Raw genomic sequence first — 18691 nt, 5'->3', positions numbered from 1 at the left:
TTCCGTGTGCCAAGGGCTGGGATAAAGATCTAAGCTGAAAAAGAAGAGAATCGTACATTTGTTTTGGAAGGCTTTAGACAATAATTAGGTCAGAGTTTAATTGGAGAAGACCAAAATTTTGGAAAATTTAATTTGAAAGAGAAAAATCTCTACAGCTGAATTCTACTTCTAAGCTGAAAGAGGAGTAGGATCAAGGACAATTAAGTATGGTATTAAAGGAAATAAAATCAAGTAGGATTTAGAAAGAGAATTTGAAGACTGGAGAAGGAAAAGACAAGGAAAATAAGAGGTGAATTGGATATTTAGAGGCTAAAGTTAAATGGGGAAATGGATTGGTAGGTGAGAGAAACTGATTTAACACATTAGTATAAGGTTGAAGGTGAGAGGACATTGGGCTGTGAAGCTGTTGAGACTAAAGAAAGGAAGTTGAATGGGATTATCAAGTAATAAGAGGTTAACATTGGCAATAAGCATTTTTTAAACCAGTCATTCTGTGTTGATATAGATTAAAATTTGATTAAAACAGTTGTTTTTTAAAAAGAAGGAAATGAGATTGAGAAATTTCAATATGTATGGAGACTGGAAGATTGTTCAGTCATCCATATCACATTATGCTCTTTGTATTTTTCTAGGTTTGTGTCTCTGCTATAGCCAAATGATTATTGTCTATGTTCCAAGCGTGACTGGACACCCTGCTAACTGCCCCCTGGAGGAGAAGAGGAAGAGACTCAGAAAGAAAATCTCCAGATTTGAGATTATTCAAGAGAATGACATATTTGTAAAGGAAACAGAAGCAAGATTCCAGGGGAGGAGGAGAATGAGATGAGGTATCAGGGGTGGGGAGTGGGAATAAGGGAGCATTATTCCTGGAGAAGATGGTGGAGAGTGGAAGAGCATCATAAAAAGGTGATACGAAACAAAAAGAAAAGCATTCAAAAAGAGATCTTATAAACTGACAAAGATTTCCCCAAAGACAGAAACCTAGTTGTTCAGAGGAAGGAAAAAGGCAGCATATATTTCAAACAACGATAGAGTAGAACAATAGAAGCTATTGAGTGAGGAATCATCTAATAAAATTCAGGTGAAGATGTGAAGATTAATAGTAATTAATAGCTATATTTTGGCCTGATAACAATATGGGAGAAATCTGTTGACTTCCTGGGACATCTGTTCAAGACATAATGGGTAACATTCCAATATTTATCAAAATAAATAACTACCAAAGTTTGGAGGATCATGTGCGCCTGCATGATACTATCATAAGAAACTTAAATAGATACCAAAATGATTGTGAAGTGTTGGGAAAAAATATTTCAGACCATACTGGCAAGTCATATCTTCCCAAGATGATGAAGGTAAATGATATAGAAGTGAGAGCTGGCTTGAAGAAGTGAGTAAACTGTTGTTTGAGAAGTTAATACCAGAGAATGGTATTTGGTCATCTGGGCTACAATTTAAAAATGATAGATTCTTGTCAAAAGATGGAGTTCACATAATAGAGGCTGATTAGAAGGTAGATATTGAAAGTCAAAGAGAATACTTCCTATGTACACTTCCCTAGCGATATATAATAAAACATAGCTACATAGAAGGAAGACAATCAACTGAGGAATAACCATAAGATCACAGAAGGCATATTCCAAGAAAAAAAAATAGGAAAATATATAATCTCAAATGTCTATGCACAAATTCCTAATGTTTAGGCAACAAACAAGATGAATCATAACTATTGATATGAGAGCACATTTGAACTCACAAGCATCAATGAGACTTGGTGGGATAAAATCCATTCCTGGACTGTAACACTGGATGGGTATCCTATAGCCCAAAGTGGAAAAAAATGGTACATAGAGCCAGTGGAGGGTTAATCTTCCATAGTAAAAAGGTCTATTGGTGAATCAAGAAAGAAAGATAAATGGCACAGTCTATTTGGTTGAAAGGCAATTGAAGAAGAAACATGAGTTTGTAAAACAGATCACAGGCCTGTCACAGAAATACTATATATCAATGATGACTGACTTCAAATAGTCAGACATCTGCTCTTTTTCAAAAACAAAGTGAATAATGATGTCTTGAGTGATCTTTGTCATAATTTCTTATTTCAAAATGTGGAAGAGTCAAAGAAAATTATTTCTATTCTGCCTCTAAAAAATGCTTGTTGGCTTACTGATTAGATCAAATTTTCACTTAGAAAAAAGAACTAGTTTCTGGAGTGGAATGATGAGGGCAAACCACTACCTCTTTTATTTTTTAATATGGATGAATCCTAGATGTAAGGAAACTAAATTTCAAAGGTTTTCAAGTAAACAAATGTGGGACATCATGGATTAAAATGTTTTAACAGAGGTCAATAAACTCATGAAGAGCATTCTGAATATGTAAAGTAAAACATTTCCAATGAGGAAGAAAAAAAGAGATTGTTAAAAGGGACCAACATGGATCCACAATAACTCACCATTCAATTCAGATATAAAAAGAAAATGTAGACTAAATAAATGTGCAGAATATGAAATAAAAGCAGGAAAGAGAATATGAATTTAGGACCATGACGAAATACTCTCTTTAATGAATTCAAGTTACCTAACACTGATGAAATACATTCTCCGATGGCAAGATAACCAATATGTGTGATTGCTGACCTGCTTTCAGTGTTTTGTGAAACATGGCAAAAAGTAAGACTTTCTGGCCTTGAAAATGGTAAATATTATTGTCTCTACTACCAAGAAGCAGAAGCAGAAGAAAATGATGATGATAATGATGATGATGATGATGATGATGATGATGATGATGATGATGATGATGATGAAGATGGAGGAGCAGAAGGAGGAGGAGGAGGAGGAGGAGGAGGAAGAGGAGGAGAAGAAGAAGACATGTTTTGTAAATGATAGACCAGTGAATACCTTTGATTTCTGAGAAAATTCTAGAGCAGATCCTGATAAAGATATTTGTAAAAAATCTAGAAAACAAATCCATTAATATATAGATTCAGCATGACTTCAACAAGAACATGTAAAATTAACTAGATTTCTATTCTGACACGATAATAAAACTAGTAGATTAAGCAAATGTTGAGGAAAAAGTTCACACAAATATTTTAAATGTTTGAATATATATCTTAAATGTTTCCTGTGGGGACAATGGAGAAATGTGGAATTGACAAATAATGAAACAAATAAAGGGGGTAGAGAAAAAAAAACAAAACTATTGTCAGTCTAAAAGAGTCTTAAAGAGTAGTTAATTGTCAGTCTTAAAGAGTAGTTAATAGTTAAAGGTCAGTTTGTCACATCTTCACTAAAGATCTCCAGGGATCTAGTCTTAGTCTATTAAATATATTTCTTTATTGGGGATTTGCATAAAGCATAGCCTCCATGTACATAAAATTTTGCAATGTCAAAAAGCTAAGAAGAAAAACTAACACCTGCAATGTTAGAGACAAAACCTAAAAAAAAAAGGAATAAATGAACAAATAAATTATGAATGAATAAAAATATAAATAAATGAGTGAAAGAATGAAATCTTGATTAGCTCAACACTGTGCTGTCACTTTCAGTAAAGATACATAGAAAGCTTTAACATTTTAGTACAAAAATTCAATTTTAAAAATATATGATGGGGATTGCATAGTTATTTTTTTTTCTTCTGAGAAAGATCTTTTGATTTTAGTGTGATGTGGCAGCCAAACACATAATGTAATATTGGGTTTCATTAAGAGAAGCATGAGTTTCAGATAGAAATAGATAGAAAGATGGTTATACTACTCTTTTCTTCCCTTTTTATACCTGTCATTACTACTTTTTTCATAATGGGCCTTACCAGTTGAGGCCACTGATAAGCTAGAGAGTGTACAGAAGAGAGTAATGAGAATGGTTTAAAAGAAGGGTGGCAGGGGGGAGGGACTTCGAATCCATGACATAGGAGAACTGGGGAAAAGAAATGGGGATATTTAGCTAAGTGGAAAGAAGAATCTAGTATCTGAAAGGTTATGTGAATGAAAGGTACTTTTATTAGCTTTAAGGAAGGGATGATAAATCGGGGTCCATAGTCCTCACCTCTTGGAATCTCTTATTTCCTTCAAAAATTTTCTGATGTCTTATCATACATGAGGTCTTTCTACATCACTACCAGTTCTAGACCCACTCCATCCATTTGTGTATCTCTAAGTATCTCTTTCTCTCTCTATATATAGTTATATAACCTACTGTAGATAGTTATATATCTATCTATACATATAGCTTATAAATGTAATTTACCTAGTTCATGTATGTCTATATATAAACATGTGTGTAGTATATGTGCATAAATTTTTGTGTATATGTGTGTGTGCATGGATGTGTGTTCAGATATAAATATAGATAAATTCATATACACACATATTTGTATATGAAGAAGAGTGCCATAGAGGACAAAGATCTTATCTAGGTCAGGATGACTTGTACTCAAGTCTGATACATAACAGCTACATGATTCTGGCCTAAGCAACTCTCTAATAGTGTAATTTCTGTCACAGTTATAGATCTTAAATGGTTGATAAAGTTTCTCACTAGGAGCTCTTCCCACTTTTAAAGTTCCATTTCCAGTAATACACAAATTATGCATATAATTACACACATGGCATATGTGTTTTTTTGCTGACAGTTAGCTTTCCTGCCTTGTGAAAAGAGACTGTTGCTTTCTTGTGTTTCTATTCCCAGGACTTACTGCAGTATACAGTAAGTGATTAATAAGCCTGCTGTTCAAAGTAGGACCAAATGGCCACTGGGAACATTCAAATTCTTAAATGTATGAGATTCTGTGAAATTACAAAAATAAAAGGAAAGATTTATTGAATTATTTAGGGAATTATGCTTATATTGCCAAGAAAAGAAACTTTCCAACAATTAGAAATGTTTAAAAGTGAATTGAACTGCCTTGAGAAAGGATAGGTTCCCAATCTTTGAAGGTCTTCACACAAAAAATTTGGAAAATCAATTCTTGGATGGCTGAAGTAGCATATCCAGTTGGGAATGGGCTACACCAGAGACCTTTCCAAATCTCCTTCTAGGGTCTCATTTACCTTCAACAACCTTGGAAAAAAAATTAGACCAGTGTCACTTAATTTCCAAATTAATCTCATCTCAAAATCTTCTTCAAAATCTTTGCTGGAAATTTTCTTCAGTCTCTCCTACAGAATCCTGCTGCCTTTGAATGTGTCCTTATTCCTCCTATCTATCTTACAGCTTGAGCTTATCCTCATATAAACTGACATCCAATATCTGTTAGGCAGATTCTATCTACATGTAAATAAATGAAAGTCAAGAAATGGCAGAGAAAATTACCCTGAAACACTACAGAGTTCAAAACATACAAGATTAGCAGGTAAATTCTGAGCTGCTCGATTTAAATTCTCTTTTATCTGTGGATCAATTAAAATCCATTGGGTTTAGTCTATCTTGACTATCAAAGGGCAACTTCACTCATCTTTGCATTCAGGAATCCCAGCCCTGGCTGGGAAGATGGCATGTGTTACTATTTAAATCCAAGCTGACTGCACAAAGGGAGATGTTGTGCTTCATCCAAACGCTTCTGCATGGCTGCACGTGAGTGGTTGGGGTGTGTGACTCATATCTCATACTCCAGGTTGGTGCTTGGCTCTGCTGCTCAGGCTGAAACAGGCATTTGCCTGAAATTGCCGAAAAATACAGGCAGATGAATATTCCACGTGCAGCTGTGAGTGTACCTACAATCTTTTTTTTTTTTTTTTTTGGTTATTATTCATCTATTTATTTATTTATTTAAGTTTTCAACATTCATTTCCACAAAATTTTGAGTTCCAAATTTTCTCCACATTTCTCCCCTCCTCCCACCCCAAAACACCAAGCATTCTAATTATCCCTATCACCAATCTGTCCTCCCTTCTAATATCCCTCCCTTCCTTTATCCCCATCTTCTTTTTTTGTCCTGTAGGGCAAGATAACAAGATAACAAGATATACCCCATTACTTGTACTTCTTATTTCCTAGTTGCAAGAACAATACTCAACAGTTGTTCCTAAAACTTTGAGTTCCAACTTTTCTTCCTCCCTCCCTCCCCACCAATTCCCTTTGGGAAGGGAAGCAATTCAATATAGGCCATATCTGTGTGCTTTTGCAAATGACTTCCATAAGAGTCGTGTTGTGTAAGACTAACTATATTTCCCTCCATACTATCCTGCCCCCTATTTCTTCTACTTTCTCTTTTGACCCTGTCCTTCCCCAAGAGTACTGACTTCTAATTGCTCCATCCTCCCATTGCCCTCCCTTCCATCATTCCCTCCCACCCTGCTTATCCCCTTCTCCCCCACTTTCCTGTATTGTAAGATAGGTTTTCATACCAATATGAGTGTGCATTTTATTCCTTCCTTTAGTCGAATGTGATGAGAGTAAGCTTTATGTTTTTTCTCTCATCTCCCCCCTTTTTCCCTCCACTGAAAAGTCTTTTACTTGCCTCTTCTATGAGAGATAATTTGCCCCATTCCATTTCTCCCTTTCTCCTCCCAATATATTTCTCTCTCACCTCAATTTCATTTTTTTAAGATATGATCCCATCCTATTCAATTCACCCTGTGCTCTCTGTCTCTCTGTCCCTGTCTCTCTCTCTGTCTCTGTCTCTGTCCCTGTCTCTCTCTCTGTCTCTGTCTCTCTCTCTGTCTCTGTCTCTGTCTCTCTCTCTCTCTTTCTCTCTCTGTATGTGTGTGTGTGTGTGTGTGTGTGTGTGTGTGTGTGTGTGTGTGTGTGTAATCCCACCAACTACCCAGATATTGAAAAAAGGTTCAAGAGTTACAAATATTGTCTTTCCATGTAGGAATGTAAACAGCTCAACTTTAGTAAGTCCCTTATGATTTCTCCTTGCTGTTTACCTTTCAATGCTTCTCTTGATTTTTGTGTTTGAAAGTCAAATTTTCTTTTCAGCTCTGGTCTTTTCATCAGGAATTCTTTAAAGTTCTCTATTTCATTGGAAAACCATTTTTTCCCCTGAAGTATTATACTCAGTTTTGCTGGATAGGTGATTCTTGGTTTTATTTCTAGTTCCTTTGACTTCTGGAATATCATATTCCACATCCTTTGATCCCTTAATGTAGAAGTTGCTAGATCTTGTGTTATCCTGATTGTATTTCCACAATACTTGAATTGTTCCTTTCTAGCTGCTTGCAATATTTTCTCCTTGACCTGGGAACTCTGGAATTTGGCCACAATGTTCCTAGGGGTTTCTTTTTTTGGATCTCTTTCCAGAGGTGATCCGTGGATTCTTTCAATATTTATTTTGTCCTCTGGTTCTAGAATATCAGGGCAGTTTATCTTGATAATTTCATGAAAGATGATGTCTAGGCTCTTTTTTTGATCATGGCTTTCAGGTAGTCCCATAATTTTTAAATTGTCTCTCCTGGATCTATTTTCGAGGTCAGTTGTTTTTCCAATGAGATATTTCACATTATCTTCCATTTTTCCATTCTTTAGGATTTGTTTTGTGATTTCCTGGTTTCTCCTAAAGTCACTGCCCTCCATCTGTTCCATCCCAATTTTTAAAGTACTATTTTCTTCAGTGAACTTTTGAACCCCCTTTTCCATTTGGCTAATTCTGCTTTTTAAAGCATTCTTCTCCTCATTGACTTTTTGAACCTCTTTTCCCAATTGAGTTAGCCTATTTTTAAAGGTGTTATTTTCTTCAGCATTTTTTTGGGTCTCCTTTAGCAAGGTATTGACCCACTTTTCATGATTTTCTTGTGTCTCTCTCATTTCTCTTCCCAATTTTTCCTCCACCTCTCTTATTTGATTTTCAAAATCCTTTTTGAGTTCTTCCATGGCCTGACACCACTGAGTATTTATTTTCGATGTTTGGGATACAGAACCCTTTCTATTATGTCTTTTCCTGATGGTGAGCATTGTTTTCCTCATCTGAAAGGAATGGAGAAGATATCTGTTCACCAAGAAAGTAACCTTCTATAGTCTTATTTTTTTTCCCCTTTTTTGGGCATTTTCCCAACCAGTGATTTAATTTTTGGGTCCTTTGTCAAGAGTAGGGTATACACTGGGAATATGTAAGATCTCAGTTCCTTTAAGGTGGCACAATCACATGTGTACACTGGTCTGGGAGCAGGAAGAGATTTTTGTGCCCAGAACCTTAGCAGAGTTTTGTCTCCACAGCCACCTGGACTCCAGTTCTGCCAAACCAGCACTGGGGTCTGAGATTCAGATAAGTTGCATAGGTAGGCCCGCCATTTAGTGTGAGATAAAGATCAGCTCCCTCAGGGCCTCTACACAGGGCTGAGGTAAGAATGGGCTGCTCAGTGCCCCCAGGATTTTCATAGTCCAACAATGGATGTGGGTTGCTGTAGGGACTGGTGTGGGAACTTGCCACCTGCCTGATGTGGCCTCTGTTGTCACAGCCTGAGGCCAGAGCTATGGGAAGGCCCTTCTCCCTTCCCAGCCAGCTGAAAAGAAACCTGTCACTGACCTTTGGCGCCTGTGGGTCGAGGGATCTGTGAACCACTGATACTGGGACTGGAGATTCCGCCCCTGAGGGCTGTTTGTGAGCCCTGTGCACCTTGTGGCCAAGGCTGGGCTGGGCTCTGCTCCATGTCTGGTGCAACAGATGTTTCCTGCTGGCCTTTTTAGGTGACCCTGGGCTGGAAATATCCTCCACTCTGTTGTTCTCCACTTCTGCTGCTCCAGAATTTGTTGAGAGTCTCTCTCTACAGGTATTCTATGGGCTGTGTGGGGAAAGCCTGCATATGTGTGTCATTCTACCCTGCCATCTTGGTTCTGCCCTCGAGTACACCTACCAACCTGAGCAATCAAAAGGCCTATTGGGAGAATTTTACAATCTGATATGAAAACTCATAACATTTTATGGACCCAAATAAAATAATCTTCTGAAAGTGAAGATGAAAAGGAGAGAAAGACAGAGACAGATACAAACATATTTATATGCATATATATACATATATAAAATGTGTGTTTATGTGTATGTGTGTGTATATACGTGGTATATGTGTATATGTATGTATATCTAGATAGATAAATAGGTAGATTTAGAGAGAGACAGAGACAGAAAGATAGAGGAAGATAATCAGAAAGAGATAGAAAAAGAAAGAGAAAGGAATTGAGGGAGAGAAAAAGAGAGACACAGAGACAAAGAAACAGAAATAGGAAGACACATCAAGACAGAGATAATGATAGAGAAAGACACAGAAACAGCTAAGTCTCATACTAAAAACAGCATTGGAATTGGAGTCAGGACAACTTGTGTCTAAATCCTCAGACACATATTAGCTTTGTGACTCTGAACAAATCACTTAACTTCTCTCTGCCTCAGTTTCCTCATCTGGGGTTTGGAATCAGTGACCTTAAGGATAATCTCCAGTGCTAAATCTTTTTTTTTTTTTTTAATTTCCCCTATGATCTTCCTTGGCAATCAATGAACAATTAGAAATTAATACCATGATGTGCTTTCCCTTTGAAATACAAAAATGAAACCAACCCTGTCCTTAAGGAATATATGCTCTCTTGAAAGAAAATAGCATGTACTGACATATGAAAGTATGCAATATGTACCTCAAGTTAAGAATCTCTGTTTTAGGTCTTTACATTTCAGAGAAGATGCAACATACATTGATATAAGGATTTTCCTTAAGTGGGAGTGTCCTGTAAAAATCAATTTTGTTTGGTCATTGTCCCTATTCCTATAGAGTTTGTATATGAGTGATGGAGTCCTATAGTAAACAGAAAATTAACTTTAGAATCGGGAGGTCCTGCATGCAAGTCTTGCCTTGATATAAACTGGCTATGTTATCATAGACAAGTTAGCAGATCTCTCCCAGAACTAGGCAGCGTTCTCACACTAGATAGCTGCATACTGGTAGAGGAGAGTTTCTCATTTAGGAGTTTCCCATTACTATTGCAATTATAGAGGAGTCAGATGATCAGGCAGTAGTTAAAGTTCTTGAATTAAAACCTAACATCAGATATTTACTAGCTGTAAAACCTTGGGCAAATTGCTTAACCTCTGTTTGTCTCCATTTTCCCAAGAGTAAAATAGGGATAATAATAACAGTATCTTACAGGGTTGCAGTAATAACCGAAAGAGAAAATACTTATAAAAGTTCTTGGCACACTTTCTGGGACATAGTAGACCCCATATAAGTCTTTTTTCCCTTCTACCTTTTGGGGCCAGGCTCATACTGTTACTATTGCTGCTCTACTGCTGCTGCTATTACTACCACTACTACTACTACTACTACTACTACTACTACTACTACTACTACTACTACTACTACTACTACAATTACTACTACTTCATCCTGCTAATTAGCTAGCATGTATATTGTGCTTAAGGATTTACAAAGTACTTTACATTTATTATCTCATTTGATTCTCATGAAATCCTGGGGTGAAAGTGATAATCATCATTTTTTGCATTTTTTTAAATTTAATTTTAGTTTTAAACATTTGCTTTCATAACATTTTAAATTACAAGTTCCTCCCCCCCCTTTCTTCCCTCCCCCCTGTAATGGTAAAGCAATTTGAAGATCTTCCCTGCCCCTTCATAGACCTATGCGACATGCTTTGAACTCTGGTCCAGTCCACAACTTGTTTCACATGGAGCAGATGGTGGAGAGGAGCTTGTTGAATGGTTGGAGCAGGAAGGGTGCAACAGGAAGAGACAGTGACATGGATCTGAGTGAGAGGCAGCAGGCAGAGCAGAGTAACTAGCCTAGGTGAGAGAGGGGCATTTTGCATAAGGGAGCTTGTTTGTGGGGAGGCCTGATGGAGTGAAGGCTTGGGGATGGGGGTACTCCCTCTATTGTTAATGTGTACAAACTTCTTTCTTACTATGGTGGAATTGGCTTTCTGGTATCTGAATAAATATTTTTGTTTCCTCTTTGAGGAAGAGAGATTATAATTTATGAATTTACCCTGTAAATACACTTGCATATACATAGCAGCTGCTACGGACACTGCATTGGCACTACAGATGGTGACAAGTATGGGATAATGAAATATAAAACCTCTACTGGGAGACAGGAAGGCTCGAGGGAAAGAATTGGGTATCCAAGGATGAGAGGATCTACCTTATTCCTCCCTAGTAAGAGGATGGGATAGAAGCATAGGACTTTGTGAAAATTGGAAACCAAGACTACAGAAGGAAGAACCCAGAGATCTGGAAGGATGTTTGCAAGGAATACCAACAGAACCAGGGAAAAAAATGGCAGGGATTTGTAAAAGAGGATGGGCATTGTCAACAAACTATCAAATTATATGTAAAAGTAGCGACAAATTGCTGGAAGAAGAGGTTCAACTGAAAAAGAAGTTCACTGATTTGCCAGAGAAGCTTTCTATTCTATAGCCTCTGAGCTCTCCTTTAGAAGAGCAAGCTAAAAAGTATCAGGTGGTAACAGAAAAGACAGTTATGAGACTGGATCTGAAAAAAGGGGGAGAGTTAACAATAGGAAAGTGAATGCAACCCTTGTATATGTGAGGCCTGACTGGGGCCCAGACACTTGGAAGGGAAGATGCATGGGAGGAAAATGAAACAAATACAGATGAAGAGGCTTCTAGGAATGTGTGTGTATGTCCAATACTAGGAAGGAAGTAGGAGACAGTGTTTAAGGAAGTAACTGAGGATTTTACTCAGCAGTAGGTCACTGATATTTTAAGTAGATTCACCCCAAAATGGGAGAATCATTAGTATTTTGTATGGTGAGAATCAGTGAAGGAGAGGTTGGAGGTGCATGGATAGATGACATAGATTGTTTGAAATCGATAGGTATTAGAATCCTTTTATGGGACTACCATATTCAAGAAAGTAACAATGGAACTAATTCTTTAGCTTTAGCAGCTGAGAGATACAGTAAGCAGTATTCCACTGACTCTATGTGTCTTGGTGGAGATAGGCCCTGGTATGAGAAAGTTAAAGGAAGAGGTAATGAAAACTGCAATTATGATCAGAGATGCCAATGCTAACCATAGCACTCCTTTAAAAGTTTCTGATAAGAATATAACATTGAAATCTTCTCTTCCTGCTTACAAGGCAGGATATGATTCTTACTCTACTAACTGGTGAAATAGGACACCCTCTTTCTGAGGTTCTGGATAAGATTTCAAAGTTAAGTGACTTAATGGAATGGGGATAAGATAAATTTCCTCAAGAAAGAAAAGCAAATACCAGGAGATTCAAAGTCAGAATTGACTAAGAAGGAAAGAATTGTTTACTGCTTTTTTAAAAAGCAGGGATAGATTCTGGAAGAATAGATGGTATTCCAACTAATAAACCACATAAGATATACTAAGAACAGGGAATCAATATTAGAATAGGAAAGTAAGAAATGTCCCTATAGTTCCTCATGAATCACTGTATTGAAGTTTGTCACACCTGAAGGGAGAATAGAAAATTGGCCAAGCCCCAGCTTAGATTAAAGAAATACACAGAAGAGGAAAGTAGGGCTGAGAAGCAGCAGCAGCACCGAGCGGAGGAGGCAGCAGCCAGGGTGGGAGCCAGAACGGGGCAGGCACTATGGCTGGTATCACCACCATCGAGGGGGTGAAGCACAAGACTCAGGTTCTGCAGCAGCAGGTAGATGACGCAGAGGAGAGGAGTGAGCGTCTCCGGCAGGAGGTGGAGGGGCAGAAGCGGCCCGGGAACAGGCTGAGGTTGAGGTGGCTTCCTTGAACCGTCTGATCCAGCTGGTTGAGAACGAGCTGGACCGTGCTCAGGAGCGCTTGGCAACCGCTCTGAAGAAGCTACAGGAGGCAGAGAAGGCTGCTGATGAGAGTGAGAGAGGTATGAAGGTCATTGAAAACTGGGCCTTGAAGGATGAAGAAAAGATGGAGCTGCAAGAAATCCAGCTGAAAGAGGCCAAACAAACTGCAGAAGAAGCAGATAGGAAGTACAAGGAGGTGGCCCGTAAGTTGGTGATCACTGAGGGGAACTTGGAGTGCACGGAGGAGCGGGCCGAGCTGGCTGAGTCCAGTTGCCGAGAGATGGATGAGCAGATTAGACAGATGGACCGGAACCTGAAGTGTCCGAATGCTGCTGAAGAAAAGTATTCTCAGAAAGAAGACAAATATGAGGAGGAGATAAAGATTCTTACCGATAAACTCAAGGAGGCAGAAACCCGTGCCAAGTTTGCTGAGAGATCTGTAGCCAAACTGGAAAAGACAACTGATAACTTGGAAGAGAGTTTGTCCAGTCAACTTGAGCAAAACCGCCTGCTCTCTAATGAGCTAAAGTTAACGCTGCATGATCTCTGTGACTGATGGGACGGGACTCACCAATGCCCCTTAAACCAAGTTTACAGCTGATCAGTACCCCTTCTTATTCCCTGGCTGAGCAAATTAGCTACTGTTTGGGCAGTTGAAAAAAAAATAATATCTAGCATTTATATAGCACTTTAAGGTTTGCAATGCACTTTATAAGTACTATCTGATTTTATCCTTACAAAAACCCTGGGAGGTAGGTGATATTATTATCCCCATTTTACAGATGAGGAAACTGAGGCAGATGACTTTTTTTTAAAAAAATGACTTTTCCGGGATCACATAGCTAGTAAATATCTGAGTCCCATTTGAATTCAGGTCTTCCTGACTCCAGGTCCAGTACCCTAACCACTGTGCCATTTAGCTGCCTCTAATACTTGAAGGGCAAAAAACCAAACCCTTTTAAGGTAACCTTTCCACAGCCGTATAAATCCTAAAAAATCAATACAGACATTCCTTACCCTTTTTACACAAATTTGCAGGGGAGGTGGACGTTGACTTCAAATGAAACAAAAAGTTGGGAGGCCAGTAAGTCCAGGAGAACTCATCTCCTTGCTATCTGTTCTCCCCTTAAATACTAGCTGTTCTTCACCGGTACACTGATTGTAGGATATGTTCCTTTTGCATGGATGGTTTATAACAATAAAACAACTGAATTGATTTAAAAAAAAAGAAATACACAGAAGAGATCATAGATCTCATATAAATTTAGCAATACACTGGAAAAATGGATCAACTACTGTAACTAGGGCTTTAATAGATACTGGGGCACTATTATATGGAAACCCTACAGTAAGGACAATAGGAATTAGTTCAGTTCCAGTAGGGTCATGGAATCCAGAAGCATGACTGATGCTATATTTACTCTGCTTCTGGTTATTGTCTCTATATTCTTTTTTGGCCTTTGTTTGTTTAACCTATTTGCTAGATTTGTCTCCCTCAGTATTAATGCTCCCAACTTGAATATGACAGATGGTTTAAGCTGGATGACACCCTCTGTCCAAGACTATGAACATCACCCCTGGACTTGGCATTGACCAAGCACTGGATACCAGCTACAATACATCATTCCCTGACCAGTCATCACCCAAGCTCCCAGTACCAGCTAAATAAATGACCCCTCAAATGGGACCTACTGAGGCAGAGACAGCTCTATGTCCAATCTGAGGAGGATATAGTTTTAGGAGAAGAGATCTTTTCCTCTTACTCCAAGGGATTTGGGGTCCCATTCATTTGAGGGGGGAATGATGGGGCTTGTGTTCAAGCCCCACCCTAAAATATTGTTTTATATGTTTATTTTGTGTTATCCCTGTTACACTGTTGTGAAGTTATGTTGATACCAGTTACCCCTAAATTCTCATTGACTTATTAATGGATATGAAAGATCTTGGGGCCCAAATGTAATGGTAAGGAAATTTGAAGATCTTCCCTGTCCCTTAATACGTCCATGTGACCTGCTTTGAGTTTTGGTCCAGCCCACAGCTTGAGTCACATAAAGCCCATGGTGGAAGGAGTGTGCTGAATTGTTAGAGCAGAAAGGGTACAACAGGAAGAGAGAGTGAGGTGGATCTGAGAGAGAGGCAGCAGGCAGAGTAGAGTAGCTAGCCTTGGTGAGAGAGGGGAATTTTGCATAGGGGAGCTTTTTTTTGTGGGGAGGCATGATGGAGGGAAGGCTTGGAAATGGTGGTCCTCCCTCTATTGGTAATGTCTACCATGGTGCAATTGGCTTTGTGGTATTTAAATAAATATCTTGGTTTTCTTTTTGAGCAAGAGAGTTTATATTTTGTGAATTTACCTTGTAAATACCCCCTGCACATCCATAGCAATTGCTGTGAATATTGCATTGGCACTACATCCCTTCCCCAAGATGGTACAAATTCTGATACATGCTCTATATGTGCAATCATATTAAATGCATTTCCATATTAGTCATGTTGTGAAAGAGAATCAGAACAAAATAGAAAAATCACTATGAGAAAGAGAAAAAAAGAAAATATTATGTTTCATTCAATCTGTATTATTTTTAACAAATGAGGAAACTGAGGCTTGAAAGAGATTAAGTGACCTACTCAGGGTCACAGAGTTCTTTAATGTCTGAGTCAGGATTTGAATTTAGCTCTCCAAATTATAATCCATTGCACCACAAAATGGCCTCACTAAGAAGTATACAATAACTTCTTTTGGCAAGCATTAACGACCAAAATAAGTGGGGAGGAGGATCAGGAAAAGCCTCCAATAGGAGTAAGTCTTTTTATAAAAGCTCTGCAGGTAGCTAAAGATTGTGAATCAGTGGTAATTGATATGCAATAAACCTTCCTTCATGTGTAAAGCAAACCATCAGAAAATTCAAATAACCCAACTTTCTTTCAAAGTATTAGCCCTAGAATACGATTTGAAATTTCCAAGAATAGAATTCTCTATGCCTTTAGAGTAATGGGGGGGAAGTCTTTTGCTTACTAAAGATTTAGAGTTAAGTGAATGATATGTTTTCTAATTTTTATTCCAACCAATTACCCAGAAGAACTCAGTAAACCCTCTCTTTAAGGATGCAGGTTGTATGACTGCCAATCCTCGTTGGCACCTCTTGAATGTGTGACTGGGCATCAACCAAACATTCTGGAGGCCTTCCCATGATTCTCTTCATAATGAGTGGCCACACTGGATTTTTACTGAGGTCCTCAGACTCCAGAGGCAATGCTCTTTCCACTATACCCTGGAGGCATCCACTCCAAGCACAGGAGAAAGTATAAACAAACATGCAGAGAAAAGAGAGGACAGAGATAGAAAGACAGTCAGTTTTCCTAAGCTTTAAACTGTTTTAAGTATGTGATAGAGCTGAAAAAGCACATTGGAGTCAGAATGCTCACTTAAAGCTTAAGTTATTACGGGCAAGCTAGACAGTAACATGATTCAAGTGTTTGAAGGCATAATTTATAAAATGTGTGATTTCTCTCTGATTAGTCTTTTCTTGCCCAGATTTTTAAAAATATCAAATTCACAGACTGAATTGTAAAGCCATAATAAAGCTGAAAGAGCTTTAAGCACACCATCCTCACTTTACAAGGGCAATCAAAAATGACAGAGGCCAATTCAGATCTAAGTTCTTCATGAAACTGTCTTTGATCCTGACTCCAACAGAGTCACACAATATCTTATGAATCCTCCTTTATATACTTTCTTGTATACCAGCTCTTTGAGTGCTTATCCATCCCAGAATCAGATCACTGGCTCCTTGACAGTTCTTTTTAGTGCTTACTATGCATTCTGATACATGTTCATATCTTCTTTGTGGTTTTGTAGTATGTGACTTGCAAATGAATCTTTCATTACAGAACATATTTTCTCTAACTTCTTACTCATTCTTCTTTTTCTCTTCTGTATCCTCTTCAAGTTTATCTCAGTTCAGAACTTGGTCCTTAACATGGGTTTAAGCAGCTAAAAGTATTGTCTTGATACCAATGATGCTTTTATCACATTCTCATACCAGAAACCTAAATCTAGAAGACCACAGATAAATATAGTAAAGGAAGTTACTTTTTTTTAAAGTGTATTGAAACAGGATAAGCATAATACTGTTAATATTTAAAAGTTGATTCAAAATCAAGCTATCTGAATTGGGTACATGTTGAACTAAACACATGATTTCCAAGGACTGAAACTCAAACTATGTGATATAATGGGTACTTGGCATTTGCAAAACTACCTCCATCAGTGGCTTACTCTGATTCTTCATCATGGCACCAAGGTTTACCCCAGTTCTTGAAAAGCTTTCTAGTCATGCCAAACTCTGGAAGGTAACACTAAGGTGAACAGAATCACAGGATTGTACATAATCACAGATTTAGAGCACACACACACAAAAAATTAGAGATCATGGACTCCAACATGTGCGTCTTAGAAATGGAGAAACCAAAGCCCAGAGAGGTATAGAAACTTGCTAGGCTTACATAGCTCATAAACATCTGATGGACTTGAACCCAGGTCTTACATATGGTAAATATTGAAGAAGGGTCTGAGGACTTGCCTTGAGGTCATATTTTCAACTAAACTTCTTGACCTTGCAAGTTCACTTCACCTTTACACATTTGACATACTCCTTCCCCTCTCCCTCTAACTGGCTAGTTCTGAATATGAAGGGATGATCTCTAATATGCATAAAATTAAGGGGTGAGAGAGGAACACATTGGGAGAAGAAATAATGGAGAAACAGAGTGGGGTAAATTACCTGTCACATAAATGAGGCAAGAAAAAGTTTTTTTTTTTCAAAGGAGGGAAAGAGAATGGAAGGGAAGAGGGGGAGGTGAGAAAGAAAGAGTGAATCTTATTCTCATCAAATTTGGTTTAAGGAGGGAATAATATGCATACTCAATTTGGCACGAAATTCTAGCTTACACCACAAGAAAGTGGAGGGCGGGGCTACAGGGGCTGAAGGGGGATGATAGATGGGAAGGCAAATGGGAGGAGGGGGTAATTGGGGGTAAACACTTTTGAGGAAGAACAGGATCAGGAGAGGGAGTGGAGGGAAAGAATGGAAGGAAATATAGTCTTTCACATCATGATTGTTATGGTGGTGTTTTCTGGACTGCACATGTATAACCTATCAAATTGCATGCTTTATCAGTAGGGATAGGTATAGAAGAATGAAAGGAGAAAAGGGAAAAGAAGAAGGGAGAGAAGTCAAAGTTTTAAAAACAAATGTTAAAAATTGTTTTACATGCAAATAAGACATAAAGGCAATGGGATATAGAAATCTATCTTGCCCTACAAGAAAATAGAGGGGAAAAGGGATTAGAGAAAGTAGAGAGGTGATAGAGGAGAGGGCAGATATGGAGAAGTGGTAATCAGAATGCATGTTCTCCTGGGGTGAGTGTAGGAGAAATGGGGAGAACATTTGGAACTCAAAATTTTGTGAATTGAATGTTGAAAACTTAAAAACAAATTAATAAAATAAAACAATTTAGATTTTCCATTAGTGTAAACATCTACATAGATCTCTGTAGGGTAAAATATATTATCTTTGTAACAGTGTAATTATGGTTTATTTCTCTTCTGTTGGGAGTCCAAACCATAATGTGAGGTTGAGAGACTGTCAGTATATCTGCGGGGAGTAAAAGCCATTAGAAAATCTGGTTTATTAGCAACCTAACTTGAGAATGCTGCTCAGGTGAGGAATGAAATTACCATTCAGGATTTTAGGCTTGTGTGGAACATAGGGTCCATGTTCTGTAGTCTTTGTGTGTTTTCTTCATCTTAATGAAGGTTCCACTAAATGCTTTTTCATTTCCTTCAGGTTCAGATAAAGCTTCTCTTTACTCAACACATTGTCTCTATTTTTAGTGCTTGTAAGGGATGAGTTAGATCTAATTCATGAGCTATTTTAGAGAGAGATAGGTGGCACAATGGATACATAGTTGGGGCAT

General features: G+C 38.1%; 1 protein-coding gene and 1 pseudogene across 1 annotated transcript in view; one reads left to right on the top strand and one right to left on the bottom strand.

Moving 5' to 3' along the window:
* PCDH15 (protocadherin related 15) overlaps positions 1-18691 on the bottom strand; it is a 2324555-nt gene that overhangs the window by 2147082 nt on the left and 158782 nt on the right. The gene's annotated exons all lie outside the window — the stretch shown is intronic.
* On the top strand, positions 12529-13334 carry LOC140517556 (uncharacterized; annotated as a pseudogene).

This window comes from Notamacropus eugenii, chromosome 1, assembly GCF_028372415.1.
Source record: "Notamacropus eugenii isolate mMacEug1 chromosome 1, mMacEug1.pri_v2, whole genome shotgun sequence".
NCBI classification, from domain to species: Eukaryota; Metazoa; Chordata; class Mammalia; order Diprotodontia; family Macropodidae; genus Notamacropus; species Notamacropus eugenii.
The sequence above is the reverse complement of the archived record's forward strand: the minus strand, read 5'-3'. Positions and strand labels throughout refer to the sequence as shown.